The 21,331-nt window shown below is 31.4% G+C and overlaps 1 long non-coding RNA gene across 1 annotated transcript in view; it reads right to left on the bottom strand.

Annotated features, from left to right (window-relative positions):
• Nucleotides 1-15,937, bottom strand: part of LOC134685062 (uncharacterized) — an 84,916-nt gene extending 68,979 nt beyond the window's left edge. Inside the window, exon 1 of the long non-coding RNA XR_010101256.1 lies at nucleotides 15,917-15,937. This is a non-coding gene — a long non-coding RNA (uncharacterized LOC134685062). The remainder of the gene's footprint in view (nucleotides 1-15,916) is intronic.
• Between the last annotated feature and the right edge of the window lie 5,394 nt (nucleotides 15,938-21,331).

Genomic DNA, 21,331 nt, shown 5'->3' with positions numbered 1-21,331 from the left:
AAAATATTTCCCAATTATTCTACATGTATACTTTAAAATGCATGGTTATCCATTATATCTGTTCCATAGTGTACCCATAATAACTTCCCGTTCCCCCCTGTTTTATTAAAACATACCAGTATATTTATAGGAATAGATTGGGTGGCATCTCTTTACATTTCATTCAGATGTGATTGAGACTAATATTTCGTCCGTTTATAACATATAAAACAAACCCAAACACACATTGAAATATCATTTATGATATGATCTCGCTTCAGATTTCATAATATGTAGGTAAAATTGTGGATCAAATAAAAAAAAACTACGTAGATGTTTTTGAACAGAGGATACACCAATGGTTGTATATAAATGTTCACATCTAAAAATTCGCCAAAACACCCTCGACGACAAATTAATGATTTTCAATTTTGCAAATGCTTCAATTAAAAAAATTTTTTTTTTTCAATTTTCTATGGTTAACTTTATTTTTTATTATTTCAAGTATGTAAACATAAGGAGATGTGGTACTATTGTCAATGAGACAATTATCCACAAGAGTTCAAATGGCGTGGATGTATGCCATAAATGATGGCCATCGTACGATTTACGACATTGAGAAAAAAAACTTTATTGTATATTCAGCGATAAAAGGCCCATACATGGAACTTGTAAAACTATTCAAACCAGCAAACTAATGATCTATTTCATAAAATATAAAATTTCGAAAAGCAAATATGGCGACATGAACCTTCATTAACCACTGATTTTACAGGCTCCTGACTCAGAACAAGTACAAAACGAATGTAAGGGGTTAAACAGTTGAATAAAAGCTCAGCATCCCCCTTACCTGTGACAGTATCGTTACAGAACAACAAAGGAACAAACTATGAAAATCAGTTGGTAATTGCTCAACTCAGTAGATCGGTACAAAGAACAAATTAAAACAACTAACACACTAAAATAGACACAAACAATGAAATAAGAGTTCTCTGAAAGCTAGTGTAATGCAAACCACAGAGGGAAGATACACCATATTCTCCTACACTAAATTATCCATCTTAAATTGTCTCAAAGACGCGAAACATTGTCTAGTGATATAACAAATAAAATAAAAAATAAATAATTTAATTTTTCAAAAAAAAAAAAATGTTAATACAAATAAAACATTATTATTTTTCAAAGAAGGTACTACAATGTTAAATTGATAACCTTTTAGAATAAGTCTATGCAAAAGGTTAATTTTAATATTATTCTTTAAATTTTGTTTTTGATTGCTTTTTTTATATTAAACTTTTAAACAAAATACCTTGAAGGGTAAATTGTAAAAATATATATTTATAAAATGTCAGACAAACATCCATCTTTAGATGATATCTTCTAGAGAGGATATATTGGTTTATCGGTGATATTCCACTTTAAGCACTATTTCAGCGGTCAGTTTTTTATTGGTTGAGAATCCAGTGCATTGCAAGAACCAGCGAACTTTGGTAGGAAAACTTAAAATTCTAGTCAATTAAAATAGGAGTACAGCGCACCTGACACCTGCAGAATTCTACCCCACATTAGTGTTGACAGCTAGTTACACAGTAGTCTTATTGCTTAAACCACTCGAACACTTGTTAAAAAGTAGAAACTTCAAGTACTTGAAGAGATAGTAATAACACAATATGAATGAAGATAACGGTTTTTGAACAGTGATATGTTGGTACCAGAAATACTTTTCTGGATAAAACATAATCTTTAATATGATATTTATCAGCATATCCATATGAAATTCTTTGCGCAGTTAAAATATGGATGATGTTCATGTAACAGTTTTGTCAGCTCTAAAGAAATATCAGTTTAAATTAGAAATCTTTAGTATTAAAGCAATTGTAGTAGATAAACCTTCTACAAATATCAGTTTCTAATGAAATCAACATTTGTAATTCCCTCATACAGTTTCAAAAAAATGTAAGATGTTAACTGTGTAAGTTTAAGAAAATGTATTTCTATTTTATTTTGATCTTGACAAACTTCAATTAATATAATTCAATTGAGAGTTAAATTGTGCGAGAAATCGGGTTCCATGAAATTGCCTCCTATTTGAATATTGTAATTGATTTGATGGAATCGATTGCTCCTTTATGTTTGACAATAAATTGTTGCCAATTCTATACCATTTGCGTGTAAAATAGCATGTTGCATTATGGCTGTTCTATATTAAATATCTTATTGTTGCACTCTGGTTTTTAGACAATCTGTTAATGTTGTCTTTTTATATTTGACGTTCAATTAGTACTAAAAGGTCGATAGATAGTTGTGAAAATCTCAGAATAGATGATATTCTTAATGCCAGTGTTGAAAGGGATTTGTTCTGATGGTTCTAGTTTTTCTTTATTGTTAAATCTGCATTTGTCTTCAATTGTATACTAGTCGAAAAATCGAAAATATTACAATTTTCTCATACATGTATAATGTTACTTCGACAAGGGAAAACAATGCTATCATGTCGACATTAAAGGAAAATGATTAAAATCTACAAGTTGCACGAACAATTTTATTCAACTGACCGTTTCAACATTTAAACTTTAATGACAAATTTGTTATTAATTTACATAATACCAGTCTATGGAAGAAGCGAATCGAAATAAACTTTTCTCATATCAACGAGCGATATTGTCTTATATCAACGAGTTGCATTGTGGGAAATTTCAGACGAATGTTAGCATTTGTACGAAGAAAGGCAGATTTCTAGGGATAAAGTAATGACTCTGTTCTTAAAGCGGGGTGACATTTAACACGACATACGTCTGCTGTATAATTTCCATGAATTATTTGATGTGATTACAAGCAAGGTGTATTTAAACGAGAAAATTGAATTGTTGAATAAATGAAACCTAAATGCACGATTTATCATTTGTAGATATACACATTCAATAAATATCATGTAACAATTCAGTGGAATGCAGTTGAGATGAACTCAATTGTTTGCTAAGCCAAAATCACCTATAAGTCAAAGATACTGTTCATTATCACTGAACTAGTATAAATTTGTTAAGGGGCCAGCTGAAGGACGCATCCGGGTGCGGGAATTCCTCGCTACACTAAAGACCTGTTGGTGACCTTCTGCTGTTGTTTTTTTTTCTACGGTCGGGTTGTTGTCTCTTTGACACATTCCCCGTTTCCATTCTCAATTTTATGCTATATTTTATTATATCAATGAGATGTTTGTCTTATATATATCATAGCGATGGTTTTTTTAATATACAAAATGTACGAATGCGATACTTTTCTGATACAACTACTTTATTTTTCTAATTTAAAACGAATACGATAACGCGTGACAATGCATGTCACGAAAACCGCAAACATAATTCACAAACATAGTTCGGCTAAATGTTTGAGGATCAATATCACTAAAATTTTGTATCTGTAAAAAAAAATAACGCTTACATGAACTTATCTTTTCGAAAATGTTGCTTGGCCCTATTGATAGTTGAAAGTGTTCACAACCTGTTCAGTCTATTGTTTTCAATCACGTGGTTTAACCGACTAATTCTATTTGAAGTGATGATGCAATGGCGGAATTTAGATGCGGTTGTAAATAGTATACCGACCTATAAGTTTCAAATATAGGTCCAGTGGCGGATCCAGAGGTGGGGTCAGGGAATTGGATAACCCCATTTTTTTTTGCCGATCAATGCATTTGAATGGGGACATATGGTTGAACCCCCTCCCTTTATCCTTGGTTTGGAACCCCTATTGAAAACGACTGGATCCGCCCTTGAGGTCACACTGCTATAACCTATCCACATGGGTGATATCGAAATAGACAAAAGATATCATTACTTAAAAGAAAATAAATATTCATTCAAACAATCCAATCCAATACAGCTCCAAATTACAATGAATATTCAAATGGTAAAATAAATATTCCAAACAAATTAAAATGTACAAATGCTGATGTCCCTATCTTTGAAGATACCAACTGAGTAGCCTCAGACTACAGATACAACTAAAATCAAAAATCTTGTCGAACAGAAAATGTATTTATTATTAACATAGAAAACAATATTGAGAAGATGAACGGTTCTTTTCGGATATCAAAGACTTTTCCCGTTGGTTATTCGATACCTCTATGAACATTATCAACTCGCCTTGTGGATGCTCTTTCACATCGCGATGACCGTGAGGGCATTCCGACGTATTGTTGTCACAGAGATTTGACTTTCGTTTTTGACTAGTAAACGATTGTATAAATACGCCAACATTTCTTAGTGCAAAAAAAAACAATCCGTATCGCTTGTTATAAATTCATTTCTTCAATGAATACTAAAAAACATGTTTAGAAAACAAATAAATAAGATGTAAATGTCTGTTGACGTTGGAAACGTGCATTTATCTTTTATTTATTTATAAATTTAGATCGTTCAGTGCTCTTTATTTAGTATTTTTATTGATGTATTCGTTCTTGTACCGTCATAACTGTCATTGCTGTTAAAACTTTAGAAATGTGCTAGTTCAGAATGAGACAACTTTCCATCAAAGTAATAATTTGTTTCAAGTAAACCTTTAAAGATCAAAGCAGGGCCTTAAACACGTAGCCTTGGCTCACATTGAACACCACGCTATATAGGAACCAAAAAATAACTAGTGTTAAACCATTCAAACAGAAAAACAAACAGTCTAATTTGTATAAAAAAGAAGATTCAAAAGTACAGGTCAGATTCTGTCGAATGAATCTGAACGAGGACAGTATGATTCATCGTTGTCACAAGTTAGTTTCATTGTAATCAATAAAAAAGTATTCCATGATCATGTCAGATATATATTATTTAGGTGCGTTCATTATAAAACTTGCTAAATGTTATATATGTGCAGAGGCAGATTAAGGGAGACAGGGGACCCCCCCCCCTGTTTGGGAAAATATTTGGTTGCTTATATAGGTAATCACTGAACGTGACTGGAGCGGGGGCCCTCTTAGGCAATCAGTGGGCCTTCACTTATAAAAATTTCTGGATCCGCTCCTGATGTGAACAATAATTTTGATACTTATTTGATTACGACATTGTTTATTAAACTTCATTTGTACTGGCATTTTCAAATTTTGAAAATGGTGGATGGACATGGTTTTAAGCGCTAAACCTCTCACGTGTATGACAGTCTCATCAAAAATTTACAACGATGCATGAACAAAACAGACACAATAAAAAATATTACTGTAACTGCATGCAGTAAGACACAAATGTATCGTTACCATCCGATAACGGTGTATGACAAATACAAGACACATTGTAAGTTATTTATTGTACCACTTAGCTTATGAAAAAGGGGGAGGGGTATGTTTTTTTTCCTATTTGCTATGTTATTTCTATCGCGGAAAAGTGGTTATTTTTTTTAACAATTTTACTTGAATCGTATAAAAAATTTAGAAAGATTGTCTTTTGAATAGCAATACATTTATTAAAAGATAATCAGGATATGATTATGTACCCTCCGCACCCGACCCTTTTTTTTTGTTACATTAATGTTATGTAATAATGCTGTATTTTGATTGGATGAGAAACATGGTATTTTTCACCAATTTCTATATATTGAGATTTTCTTTTCTCTGCCGGGGTATTTGCCATTAGGGAATTCCATGTTCCGGGGTATTTGCTAGCAAATACCATGGCAGACGGGGAATACCATGTCTAAAAATAACTCCATGAATTATTTTTATTCTAATATGACAAATTCATGGTCATTATAACTATATGGTTCCAGATGAAATATTTAGGATAAAAAGCATCATTATAGATTTTGGACCGAATGACGTTAACATTCCGGGAATGACGTCATAAATAAAAAAAATTGTCAACCGATCACATAAAACTGGGATCCACTCGTATTACGCTTCCCTGAAACTGATAAACAAAGTGAAGTAGTCAGCCGAGAACCAGCTTATTATCATAAAAAGGTAGATATATATACAGTCAGTGACTGTACACAAATTTTGTTATAAGACATTTTATACGGTCAATGCAATTTGACTGCGCAAATAGCATATAACTGAATGTATGCAAAAGTTATACATTCAATTCGAAATTTCATATGATACCTGATTAAAATAAACTTTCTGAGGTGGAACATTCGGTGGAATCAAACAATTATATCATGCTTACAAGGGGTATTTGCCAAAAATACCGGTTTCGAGGTCATCAAATTTCCCTCGCCTAGCGGCTCTGGAAATTTGTACCTCTCAACCGGTATTTTTGGCAAATACCCCTTGTAAGCATGATATATTTGTATAGAATATAATATTATCTTATTAGTTGATCAGTTGATAAAGTAAAAGGTATACATAAATTTTAAAAAGTTAAGAACTGACACGAAGACGAATATAAATACATGTAGGTCACTGTATGATTTCCTTTTCAGTGTGTATCGTTCAGAACATGCATGAAATATTTGCCACTGGACGTTAAACAAGCAACCAAAAATCAATCAACCTATTCAGTTTGACTCAATAAGATTTTCAAAATCTTACACAGGAATATATCAAATCTGGATTTATTTTATGAAAGTCTACTGCTAGTAGTCTGTCGTTGGTTATTTATGTATTATTGTCATTTTGTTTATTTTCTTTGGTTACATCTTCTGACATCAGACTCGGGCTTCTCTTGAACTGAATTTTAATGTGCGTATTGTTATGCGTTTATTTTTCTACATTGGTTAGAGGTATAGGGGGGGGGGGTTGAGATCTCACAAACATGTTTAACCCCGCCGCATGTTTGCGCCTGCCCCAAGTCAGGAGCCTCTGGCCTTTGTTAGTCTTGTATTATTTTTATATCAGTTTCTTGTGTAAAATTTGGAAATTAGTATGGCGTTCATTATCACTGAACTAGTATATTTTTGTTTAGGGACCAGCTGAAGGACGCCTCCGGGTGCGGGAATTTCTCGCTACATTGAAGACCTGTTGGTGACCTTCTGCTGTTGTTTTTTATTTGGTCGGGTTGTTGTCTCTTTGACACATTCCCCATTTCCATTCTCAATTTTATTAAAATTCATCTGACATATATAAGATAATGTTTCTTTATTGTAACGATAAATTAACAAAACTTCACGTTATTTGTTTCTAAAATTAAAATGTGGGACTACAATGATGGTTTTTTTACACCTATCATCGATTGAACTTTAGAAAATAAATTTCCAAATCGGCAACAAAAAACTATTAGACGAATAAAGTTTTGAAGTACATGTAGGTTATAGATTGCATGTTATCAAGGAAAATAATGACCTCACACAGGTCATTATTTTATGCGTTGGAGCATATATCATTGAAACATGGTATCGTCCGGGGTGATTCTGAAAAAGAATGACCTGTCGTTCTGAAAGAAAATAACTCCATATAAGTATATAAAAGTCAGATAATGCATTTTTTAAGGTTTTTCTTGTCGTAGAACACACCTCGGGGTGCCAGGATTGTTCAAAGAAAGACCTCCCTCCGGCTCACTTAGAATGTGAAATAAAACTCACGGACATAAAAGTTTGCTTCTAACTAACTTCTGAATATATATTTAGACTCAATTGTTGTTTATATTTTAACAATAAGTTTTAAAGTCAGTATGTTCTTAATTTTTCGTTGCCGAAAACAAGATTTTCCGCATGGAATGTCTGCATATTTACAATTGATAACAGATAATATCGCTATGTGATATAAGAAAAGTTTTTATCGATTCGCTTCTCCCATAGACTGAATACAAACTGAGTCATTTTGTAAAGATACATTGCTGACTGTTTAAGTTCAATATATTATACCCCTTAACACACACTAGAATGCTATTTTGATTGGTATTAAAGAATTTTAAAAAATAATTCTCAGCTATTTGTAACAATAAATAAACGTTATGGTACCATGTTGAAATTATTCCTTTTAAATCTAAATTTCTTCCGCGACGTTTTGGCAATACTAATATTTTGTTATACCATCATTGTGAATTGGACATTGATATTGTCCAGACTGGTACATGCGTTTATCTAAGTAATAAATCGGAAAATTATAAGCAGGACCACTAACATACAATTCTGGAAGGAAATTGTTTCCTGTTTGTCCATTGAAATGTCAAAAAGCATCAGTTATTCCATTCAAAACCAGACAATAAGCAATTGCAAAATGATTAATTATTATGACGTTCAAAATAATTTTAAATAGATCGACGTTTTTGTCAATAACCCATTAGAGATGTTTCTGAAATTATTAATGTTGAGCTAAATTTCAGTAACAGTTACCATTCATAATGCGATATTTTAAGTCGTGTTTAATGTGATTTACTGTGTACATTTTTACATCATTACAGTAGTAAATGATATTAAGATTGAAATGGTCATTTTGATCTAAGCCCGATTTGTAAACGTTTTTGTTTGTACAAAATTAATTTGATTATTATTTTGGAAAATTAATTGAATTCTAACATTTCCCTTGCCGTCTAGTCAAAACAGTGCAGTCTATTTCATGACACCAAAGACTTGTTATTTTCACTCTAAATAACGCTTACTTATTACAGTGACTAACTTAAACTTATATTTTCCACAACGGAATTCACAAGTCTTTGGTTTTTCTTTATGAAGAGTACTGTAAGGTTTGTAGTTGATGTCTTTTCGTCATTTTCCGTTGATAAAATTACATGTTTATTTTGTACAACGCTTCAGGTATTTATGGATTGGGTCTTTATTTTGAAAATCAATTTTGATTACGTACACTGAAGCTGTTCGACTGTTTCGTTTTTTATACATCCTTGGCATTCAAATTTCAGTTTTGAGCCTTCTTAATGAAGGAAATCCTGACATGCTGCAAAGACGCATGAGATTTATTAAGTGTTGCTTTAATTTTTCTTGAATTTTGGAATGTTTTGTGAAATTGAGTGTCCTTTAACGTTTTGTCGTTATTTCAGTTACTGAAAATACTGCAGTAAAAATTAAACAATCTGTTTTTAATTAATTCAAACCAAAATAAATATCAAACAAACTTTCAAAAGACCTGTCACTAAAAGAAACATTTGGGTGAGTGCTTTGGTCTTATATGAATATGCCATTTTTGGTTAAGGAGTCTTCCACATGTGGCGTTATCATTTCGTTAAGTTCGTTCATGATCATGATATGCGACTGCAATAACAGCGCTATGCTGCGGACTTCAAATTTGCCTAAACCAATTGTGATTATTTTTTTTACTGAGTTCGGATTCATAAGCATAGCATAGGACGCAAATAAAGTCGAAGGACTCTGCCGTTTCTAGAGTTTTGAGTTTATGGTATTGCCATTCGTTTTGTTCTTATTTATTAACGGATTATTGAGATTTTATCGTAGGTAAACTGTTGTTACTAATGATTTTTGCTAAGTTTTTGATAATTAGGAAAATGAGATTGAGTTGTGTCGATTTAAACAACAAGTTACTTTCATATATATATATTTATAATACTTGATACTGTGGATTCATAATTATTCGTTGGATACCAATTTTCGTGGATTTCGTGGGACCATTTGAACCACGAAATTAAATGTTCAACGAATGACAAATTTTCCTATGGCTTGTATACAAACTTCGAAAAAAACACGAAATCAAATATCCACGAACATGTAAGTTTTCCTCAATCCACGAAAATTGGTTTCCACGAAAATAAATGAATCCACAGTAATACAAATTAAGGACACTCGAAGATAAGGTGGTTTGATCAATTCTATTTTGTTCACCTCAAATCGACCTTAAATTTTACGGAAAACTAAAAGGTAACATAACAAAACTACAGAACTTCGTGCAAAATTCAAAATGAAAAGAAAAGCATAATTGTTATAATTTTTTTGTTTACAAAAAACCTGACGACATAGAAATCATGTGTCCTGATAAAATAAACACTCTCTCTTGAAAATTGATATTTTGTTCAGCAAAATTGTTATCATAATTCAAACTCAAATTGTCGCGTAATTTGTATATGCAGACGGTATCCGAAAACAATCAATAGTACGCCTGTCTTGTTTGATCATCTAGCCTATTCATGTATTGAAACGAATGTACGCTAGTAAGCCTTTTGGTATTTTTTTAAACTATTTATTACAATTCAGGAATATGACAGTTGTTTTCTCCTTATTTGGTGTCTTGGAGCGTTTGGTTTTGACATCAGTAAAAAAACAGGCTATTAGTTTAACATGGGATGTTGTTAATTAAGGACTTTGTATAATTTCTTGTGCGTGAAGTTTTTAATAAATTCCATGTTTATTTTGTATTATAATGTTTTGAACGGCTTATGACACTTTCTATAAACTATATTTTGTAAAGATAGTGTTGTGCGCTGCAGCGTACATTTTGTTTATAATGTACTATCTTCCTTGTAATATAAAGTGTTGTGCGCAGGAAAGAACATTTAAGTACAGAATAAACATTGAATTCATCAAAAAATTTAATCACAAAAGAAATTTAATCAAGTAAAAAAAAATAGGCTGTTTAAAGAACTTTCCCTTAAAAAACTCCTTTTTGTTCGGTATTGTTGTTATTTTTCTTTTGAAGCGCTTGAGAGAATAAAGTGAGGGAAGACTTGACAATAAAATGACTAAAATATGACTGTACCGGATGCAAAAATATATCAAACACACAGTAAATACTAAATTGGTCCTTTTATCAAAATCCCCATCATTATACTTTGATCAGGACAGGCAATAAATTATCATTTCGTGTAAAATATGTCGAAATTTAATAAACACGAGTGGGCTAAAAACGGCTAAATGCGAAATACAGTATTTGCGAATATAAGTTATATAGAAAAACAAGTCAATAAAAGCAACACTGAAAGGTTTAAGTTCGAGCAATATGAACAGTATTTGAGCTCTATGATTTTGAAGGACTAGAATATTTTGCCTCGTACGCGCCTGTCTTACTTTCTTCAAATCATAGCAAATCATTAGTCAAATCTTCTAACTGAAAGGAAGGCATGTTTAATTCGTTAAGTTGTAAAACCAATACCCAGTAAATGATCACAAAATAGCGTTGGTCAACATAACACTTTTGAAGGAATGATAAAAACCTGGTGTATGTGTACTCTTAATAATTTATCCACGTACAAAAGTACTATACAGATTGTGAAATACTAGTAAACTAAAGACATATCGAACTAAACAATAAAACAATTAGCTTTTAAAGAATTTATTGGTACAGTGCATTTAAAGTTCACATTGGTGATGAATGTTCAGTCTACACCTATCTGTAGCTGTTTCCGGTTTCCTCATGTAATGGTTATCTATCCCTTAAAAATGCAATATTCTTTTTTGTCATCTATATGCTTATGTCATATTAATCTATCACTTCAACAAGATTGGCTTATTAAAATGCAGACAGCCGATTAGCAAATGGACAATGTGAGCATGTAACGTGAATGACTTTTTATATAACATAAAACATTGTTTTTGAAAAAGTATATCTATGTATTGTATCATTGCTTTTTTGCACAATAATACGCAACTTACAAAAAATTACTAAATGTTTTAAAAAGGATCTCAGGGGTTGATTTCAATTGTCAAAAAGCATTTTGGTAAAATTAACTGAATCATAAGTATTTGGTAAACGTAACTGAGTTTTATACGGTTACAAAAGAGTGTCCTTTTGTTGATTAAAGTTTACAATTGAAATGTATAAACCGAACATTTCATTCATTACTAAAATTAATATATTTCCTAAAACTAGTAAGTAAAGTACAGCATAAGACTTCATTTAGATATCAATATGTGTTTACATTACTTATTGGAGTTTTAATAACCTTGACCGGAGTTAAAGCACTCGCACAGTCGGCATGTGTTGACACTATACAATGTCCTGCCGTAGTTTGGCATTAAATTTAAGTTCACATCGAAGTTTCAAGTTGACTTACAGCATCCCCAGGGAAGCTTACTTTACAAAACAACTTTTACCTGTGACAGTACTGATATTACACTGTCACAATTACATGTTCTCTGAACCAAAACACTCATCATTTGGTAAAACGATTCAAACGTTCGCATCATCATTGACATGTTTAATGTAAACTAAGTCTCAAATGAATGTGACTGTAACTTTATCATAAACTTCTCACTGCTCAGCCATTTTTGTCAGTTGTGAAAAAAACACTAAACTTGTCTCCCTTTCTGTTGTTAATGCAAATTTGCATGGTTGTTAGTTAAATTTCACGTGTGTAAATGTTACTGGCCTTGGTCTTTAGCATGAAGAACAAACATGTTTAACATGGCCAACGTTCAGTATTAAAAGTCAGCGCCATTTGGGGGAAACACTTTAAGTTTTAATCTTCGACTCTAATTCCAAGTTGATTAAATATTTAACCTGCCATGATACTGAAAAGACGAACAGAAGAAGGCATGAGCAGATCAGATAACATTAAGACTATCTACGCTTGAGGAGTAAGAAAATGAAGTTAATATTTATAAAGAAAAAGAATAATATATTTTGATATAATTATTTCTTAAAAACAATACTTGAAAGTATATTATAAACTTTTGACATGAATATTTGTTCATATGAGCCTTAGATCTGCTGTTATTTTGCAAATAATTTTAAAATCAAATCAAAGTTTCAAGTTGCAATTGTTCGCTAATTTACATGAATTTGGAATTCAATTGTTTTTTTTCGTGATAACCATAAACAATGATAACTTAAATAGGTTTGAACATGCATAAGTTTAATTTATATTTTGATAACAACGATCTTATATGTTTCCTTGATGATGTTCATTACGGTCATGGCAATGATGTTATAATAAATGAAAATCATATGCCAAATTTCAGGCAATAGATTTTTATTCTACTTGAGGCAGATGCAAAAATAAATGTTAACGACGGGATAAAGGGGGAAATAAAACCTATGTATGGTCAAAGGTGAATTAATGTCCAAATATTTGCAGAACTATTGCAGGAAATGTATTAAAATGAAGTTATTTGTGCACACAAGACGTCAGATACAGTTTCGAAAATAGCTTATTCTAAATAAAACACAAACAAAATATATTACATTATGTGCACTTTATATGTGAATCAAATGAAAAATAATAGCAATACAAACATTGAAAGCGAAGTGATGTATTGTAATGGAAAGTTTCGTCCCTTACAGAACAATTAACTTTCAAAGTCATCTGAAATATAGGTAAATAAAGAACAGTTTTAGAATTTTAACATTGTAAAAATTATTTTAAAGGAAATGTGGAGGTGGACCGATTGATTTGTCTGTTCTCTAATTTGGCTACAAGAATAATTCAGTCCCTCCCCGTAATCGATCTCTCCTACATGAGTTATTGTAGCCATGGTGAAGCAGCAAAATATAACGACTAAATTATTTCGATATTTATTTCAGTATTAAACCTTAAAAACGCATAATCGGAATATAATAATAAATTATTATTAGCTAACTTTAGTTTAGTAACAAGTTATTGTAAACTTTGTCCTATTTAAACAAAAACAAATAAACTAAGGTAAAAAATACAAACTGAAAAGGCAGAATTTTGATACATATGTAACTTCAGATATCGTTTTATCAAATTTATTATCCAAAACATCAAGAGATGGTAAAGAAAATATCAACCCGGTTCTTTCCATTATAATTATGTGATCAGTATTTTATGTTTTTGTTTGTGTTATTGTGTTTGCTTGAATAAAAAAAAATCGGGATAAGTAAGACCTCAATATACCATCTTCACCAATTAAATATACAGGTATCAAACACCAGCCTAGTAGTCAGCACTTATGTGTTGAAATGAATTATCATTGATATGGTCATAACAATAAATAAACTGTTTACAAAACTTTGACTTTTTGAAATAATTCTTTAAACCTCAGGAATAGAATACCTTAGCTGCATTTGGCAAAAATGTTTGCTCCGCAATGCTCTTCCAATTCGTACATTATTTGGCCTTTTTATCACATCATCCCTGTTGTAGACAAAACGAGTGACTGTCGTAAATTCAAATTTCAATCCTGGTATATATGATGAGTTTAATGGATGGTATAACACAAATGAATGAGCACTTAACCGTTATAATAATTTATATTCAATCAAATGAATCCAATATAAAGGTCATAAAAGATTTTAATATGCACCTTAAATAATTTTATAATTTAAATGTGGTTTGCTCTCGTTGATTTATTACACACGGAAACGTATCAAGGGACAAATATTTACTGCTGAATACAAGGAAGCGTGGTATGATTATCAAGGAGACGTCTATTACCAAGAGGCCAAATGGCGTGGATTATGAAACCAAAGGTTGTTCTGCACCAAATCATGGCTTACAGCTGTATGTAAATCAAAATAAAAACATATTGATGAGTTCGATACCCATTTCTGGAATTACCTTATTAAGAACGCTAACAATAAAAAATACAACAGCCATTGATTTAAAGGTATAAAAATGGTCATCTGGCTTCATGTCATGGCTTACAGCTTTATGTATATCAAAATTAAAACATATTGATGAGTTCGATACCCATTTCTGGAATTACCTTATTAAGAACGCTAACAATATTTTTTTTACAGCAGCTATTGATTTAAAGGTCTTAAGGTCAACTTGGTCATCTTGCTACATGTCATGGCTTAAAGCTGTGTGTATATGAAATAAAAGCACGAATTCAATATTCATTTCTGGAATTACCTTGTTGAGAATGCTAACAATAAAAATTACAAAATCCATTGATGTAAATGTACAATAAGTTAATAAGAATTGGCAATAAGCTTAATAATTAAAATATTTGAAGCAGATATATCGTTTCTCATGGGAAAAAACTTGTATATGTATATGTAAATAGATATAACGATGTTCAGAGAAATCTAGACAAAACGAAACAAAAGCCAAACCCTGTGTTATAAATAAATGAATCAACACATTGGTATAATTACCGTCCCTGTCATTTGTCAATGCATTAGAACATTATTATTTACAAGTGACATATTCATTTGAAACTGGACTAGACGGATTATGTTGTCCGATGGTCAACTCCCTTGCGATCGATCTTAAATAATAGTAATGTGAAGATTAGCATTTTAATATGACAACAGCCACATCGCATATCGTTAGCTCGTCAGCAATCTATACAGTATTTAGTATTGTAAAGAAAATGTCATATTTACTTATTTCGATACCTATCCCACAAGGAAGGCATGTTAGGCTTTTAAATACTGTCACTCGTGTCAATTATACTCTTTTATTCCCTTTTAAAACTTTAAACAAGGCATAGATTTAGGTATGTTTAATAATGAGATATATAAAACTTGACGTATTAACATGGTTATTATTATGTATAAATTATATTGAAAGATTTGTTATTAGATCATTTTGGTATGAAGTCAATTGTAAAAACAAAAATGAAATATACTGCACATTTTCAATGTGTGAACAGTCAATTCAGACTTATAGAATATAACAACATTTTCATTATTTCATTTACAAATCTGGTTATCAAACAAATCACTTCTTACATTGAGTTCATAAGTTAGGAGTTGACAATATTTGTGGGATTTTTTTTTTATTTGGAATACTGCATGGGATCAACTGTTGCAAGATGTCCAAAACACCATCAAACAAAGTTACAAAAATCTTAATCATAAAGATTGCCAAGGTCAAATATATTTGAAAGTAATTTTTGATTGTGTCGATTACCTACATTTAAAGAAAACTGGGTTAAACTGTATAACGTTTTTAAATTGCCGCATATTGTTTATCTGATATGTTATTACATTTGCTTTCAACAATGCTTATCAAAAATGTTAACGAAAAGAGTTTACAACTTTTATTTAGTTTTATGTAGTATCAATTTATTGAGGATGTTAACATTTAACATCTAGAGTTACAAGATTTCAAGATATTTAAATAACGCTCAAACACATAATAATACTTAGACCACATGCAACACATCTAAAGTTTCAAAATAAAAAATATGCCATCTTTACCTTTTATGGTAATGTTACTAATCCAAATCATTTAGTCCTGCTTATTAATCAGTCTGTTTCTATTCCAACATACTATTTTCATTTACTATTTGAATTTGTAAAGCAGTCATCAGATTTATCGAAATCTACGAATCAGAAACATGCACCCCTAAAAACAGCAATTTCCGATTTTCAGAAGAAAAATGTCTTATTTCGCAAATCAATCAATATGATAAGCTTGACGATTTAATGATTCAAAATAAAGTTAAAGGGTAATTGATTTTGTAGATTTCGAATTGACTTATTGTTGTCCTTTTCAAAGGGGAAAAGTTTTTATCATGTTTAGAAAATATTCCTATTCTGCAAGAATTTTACCGATCCGATTACACAATTGAAATAATATCAGATATGAAAGAACCAATTCAACTAAAATTCATACTATTATAACTTGCCCTTTAAGATAGATATCATTCCCCTTTTTTCACTACGAAAAAAGTTGGTATATGTAGTAAAAAACTTAAGCAAATAAGAAATACCCGAAGATGACAAGCTCTCCAAAACAAAACAAAAACGATGCGAAAACAAAATTATACCTTAGTCTTCTTTTAGACATATGTGTATTGGTACAAAATGTAAATATAGGAAAAAAGAAATATTTGTTCAAAAATGAACAACGAATCGATTTGTGTAATGAAAATCCTTAGTAATCATGCTAGTTTTCAGCTATATCCTTTCCAAATTAAAAAGGTGGAATGAAATTTATTCGGCGATGTCACAGTTGTTCGGAGTGACGTCGTCACAGCTTATATCACTGTGAAGATGGGTTTACATGGTACGATTTTCGATCCTATTTCCATTCGGATTTTTACCTATAACTTATAAAGTCGTTCCGACAAAAATTGCGTCGAATGAACACTAAAGACAGATCTAGATTGACCTGGACGGCGGTATCAAATCGGATTGAAAATTGTACCGTGTAAACGCACTCGAACGCTGTTGTGTCATGTGTATGAAAAAGAGGAATGTGTATACGTATTAGCCTTTCTAATCATTTCAAAAGCAAAGTTATCAGTGTAGTATAGTTTCAAATAAATGTGTCACTTGTAAATAATGATGTTATAATGTATTGAGAAACAACAGAGAAGGGTAATTATACCATTGTGTTGATGCATTTATATGTGACTGTACATCACAGAGTTAAGAGCTTTTGGTGTTATTTTGGGGGAGCCTTTAATAAATATATGATATGGGGGGTTTCAAAATTATTATTTTTCTCAATCTCTCTACTGTGTTAGTAACGAGTATAACGGCTAGTCAGTTAAAAAGAAGCCTGCACAACAATAGTTGTGAATTCTCAACAACAATTAAGTTACCAAATGCGATGACATATTTGATAACAATGTCTTGACGTATTACGTAGAAAATTACAATGTGCATCCGTCTAATTGATTACAAAAAAGTCTTAAAGAGTCAATCTTAAGTATTATTCACCGCAGAAATGTTAAACAAAACGTTGAAGCTTTATTGTATTCATAACAAACCTTTTAAGCAATGATTTCTTTATGACATCAATAAATTGTATGGGTTTCAAAATTATAGGCATTTTTCATTTGACTAATTTAACTTACTGCACTAATGAAAGTTGACTTCAACATTTGAAATTCGTTTATGTGGTGTTATTGGATAATAAGTTATTCAAGAATTCATGAATAATTGAAGACAGCCGCATTTTAAATGCTATCACTTTGTAGTTTGCAAAGATACTAAGACAAACAAGAATCATTATATTAAAGGAGATGTAGTCTGAAGATTCTGCTAAGCACCAGTAAAATTACCATCACAGACACATTTGAGAACGAACATCTTTGAACGAAATTACCTTTCTACTTGCATCATACTATTACATGCTTTATCAATAGATTCAAATACTCTAAAATCTCTTGATTTAGTTTTAAATGAAAGTCTTTTTTATACTTATAAAAAGAAAATGTGGTATGATTGCCAATGAGACAACTATCCACAAAAGACCAAAATGACACAAACATTAACAAATATAGGTCACCGTACGGCCTTCAACAATGAGCAAAGCCCATACCGTATAGTCAGCTATAAAAGGTCCCGATAAGACAATGTAAAACAATTCATACGAGAAAACTAACGGCCTTATTTATGAAAAAATTAAACTTGTTATGTTTAATTTATTTTAAAGAACTTACTGTATTTTATCATCTACGCTTCATGTTATGTTTCACTGATTTAGATGTGTTATGCCAGGTTCAAGCCACCATTTTTTTATAAAATGCTTTGTACCAAGTCATGAAAATGGCCATTGCGACATTAATAGTTCGTTTCTGTATGTGTTGCATTTCGGTGTTGTGTCGTAGTTCTCTTATATTTATTTGATACGTTTTCCTCAGTTTTAGTTTGTAACCCGGATTTGTTTTTTTCTCTATCGATTTATGAATTTTGAACAGCGGTATACTACTGTTGCCTTTATTTAGGCTAATTGCTTAGTCCTCAAAAAAGTAGTAAAAATCTAGTGTACCCCTCCAAGGTTATGATTATTATGGGTGCTGTATGATTAGGTTTTTATTTTTCAAACACTTAAGACGATAGTATAAAATTTTGAAGATGTAAGTATGAAAACCTCTAAATATTCTATGTTTCTATTGTGTCTTTGCATGACTGTCCATTTGACGAAATCGCCTCGGCGGTCTCGCGGAAGCGTGCTCACTTCGATTGTAAGAGGTCAAACTATGACTTGCAAATTAATTTGCGCTTGTTGTTTCTCCGCAAAGCACGAGGCATTTATGAGTTCGACTATTGCAGAGACTGATAAGTTGGAATTGAAATAATGCGTCCGGATAGGATGGCAGATCTCAATACAGACTAATTACTTATTAACTAACACGTTACAAGTTGTGTATTCTGTAAGCTTTTTTTAACACAGAAGCCAGTGCTAACAAACATTTGCTTTACCTTCCGACGCTCCAGATATAACCCTCTATCTTCGGTTTTTATGATGAGGTCTTTAATTTTATTTTGTCGGTCTCTTTTTCAACTATGCGTTTTGATTGGTACCTTTTATGAATAAAGATCCAAAGACTATCTCATCTAGAAACAAAATTAATTTATATAAATTAATTTTAATGCATACTATTATATTTGTACTTTCCTCAAATTAATAACAAATGAAATATTCACAAATTATCCAATTAGCTAAATCGCTTACAATAGTACACATTTGAGCTGCCTGTACTTTAAATTATGGAATTATATTATTATCAAATCAACAATTAGTAGAATAAATTGACATGCATATGTATTCTTCTGTGCCTACAATAAGCTAGCTCTAAGCAATGCAGTTGCCGTTTTGAAAATGCGAATTACAAATTTACTTAATAAAGATGTTTCTCTAACCAAAAGCATGTATTTTGAATGCAAATTTATCAATTATATTTTTTTCTTTCACTCTAGGACAGCAACAGTATTACGAATGTTTTTAATATTTTATTGCAACATGTTATAATTTCCAAATGGCTTCTTCGATGCAAACATCTTTCTAATCATTATATAATGCTATATGTTTAATAATTATATATAAATGTTCCAGACCGTATGAGTTCTTGGACCGTACGCGTACGGTCTGGAACGTATGCGTACTTTGTTAGTCTTGTATTATTTTAATTTTAGTTTATTGTGTACAATTTGGAAATTAGTATGCCGTTCATTATCACTGAACTAGTATATATTTGTTATGGGGCCAGCTGAAGGACGCCTCAGATTGCGGTAATTTCTCGTTACATTGAAGACCTATTGGTGACCTTCTGCTGTTGTTTTTTCTATGTTCGGGTTGTTGTCTCTTGATACATTCCCCATTTCCATTCTCAATTTTATTTTTTAAAATACTCATACGGTCGGACCGTACGCGTACGGTCTGACTAATTCTAAAAAAGATGGTCAGGTTTATTAGATACAAATGCATATAGCAGATCAACATAACTTAAAGTTCAATTGCAATTGAAACACAAACTTTATTTTTTTAAACTTTTTTTTAAATTCACGCTAATTAAATCTGTTAATCTCTTGTATCTAGCATGTCGATCAGTAATACATTAATTGAATTATGATCACTGAAATTGAAGGTCTTCTTTCCACATAATACATCTAAACTTTTTAAAGAAAAACACAACACAAACTTGTGTTGTTGACTAGCTCGAGTACTGCATATTGTGAGCTGCCGATTTAATAAGACAAATGACCAATATAAACATATTATACACTATACAATGTGAAAACAATAACATCATTGTTCAACAAAATTATATACTCATCAATGTTGACCTTTTGTAATAGAATAACTGAAAGAATGAATGTTTCGTGGCCGCCCAGGAAAAACCCTTTTAGGAAACCTGTGTCCGTTTGTCCATGCCAACGAAACTCTATCCTCACTTATCAAATGAGAACAAGAAAAACATAATGTTGTTTGTGAATATCGAAATAGATAAGAAAGCGTCTGAGTCAGTGACAACTCTACAACAGATGTATCCATCGGATCGCCATCAATGATGGTGATACATGGCTGTGTACATAGTGTTTATACAACTCGTCTAAACATCAACCCAACAATGTTAGATCTGTAAATTTGCTTTCGCAAATTTTTGTTCTTCCCTCGCCGGGATTCGAACCCATGCTACTGTGCTCTTCTTGCAGATCAGACGGATAAGAACAATGACTCTAGAAACTTTAAAAATTATAAACAATATACATCTTGCGTGCTTTCAAAATTTGGTTAATGTCAAGAATCTAAATATTCTTTCAGGTATGTAAATATTCTGGAAATTCCACAGGTAAAGTCAACCCGTTTCGGTAAAACAAAATCGTTCAAATTTACTGCTGCTACTTTATGGAACAGCCTTCCAAATCATTTCCGGACTGAAAATGTTTTTTTACATTTTAAAAGTTTTGTTCAGTCCTGGAACGGTTTGAAATGTCGCTGTTCTGCTTGCAGAAAATTATTGAGCTGCTTATGATTTATGTTGCTTTTGGATGATCTGGTCTAGCATGTTTTACTTCATTCTAAAATGTGTTGCTTTGATTTAGGTTTCAACTATTTATACTCGCATCGAAATAAAGTGTTCTTATATTATCTTATTTTATCTAAGGTTAACCATCGGTCTAATTTTTATTAAAAAAAAAACATGAAACGAGAAATATTTATTAACCACATCAATAAACAACAACCGCTGAACAATATCAATATGTTCCTAACTTAGGACAGGTGCATACAAATGCAGCTGGCTGAAACCTTTTAACAGGTGCCAACCTTCACTATAATCTAAAATAATAGTATAACATCACAACATAGTTTGTCAAACAAGAATATAATTTTTATATATTTTGTACCAGTTAAAGGTCATTTCTGTTACAAATCTA

Source organism: Mytilus trossulus, chromosome 9, assembly GCF_036588685.1.
Source record: "Mytilus trossulus isolate FHL-02 chromosome 9, PNRI_Mtr1.1.1.hap1, whole genome shotgun sequence".
In the NCBI taxonomy this organism is placed as follows: Eukaryota; Metazoa; Mollusca; class Bivalvia; order Mytilida; family Mytilidae; genus Mytilus; species Mytilus trossulus.
Note: the sequence above shows the minus strand (reverse complement) of the source record. Positions and strands in the feature narration are given on the sequence as shown.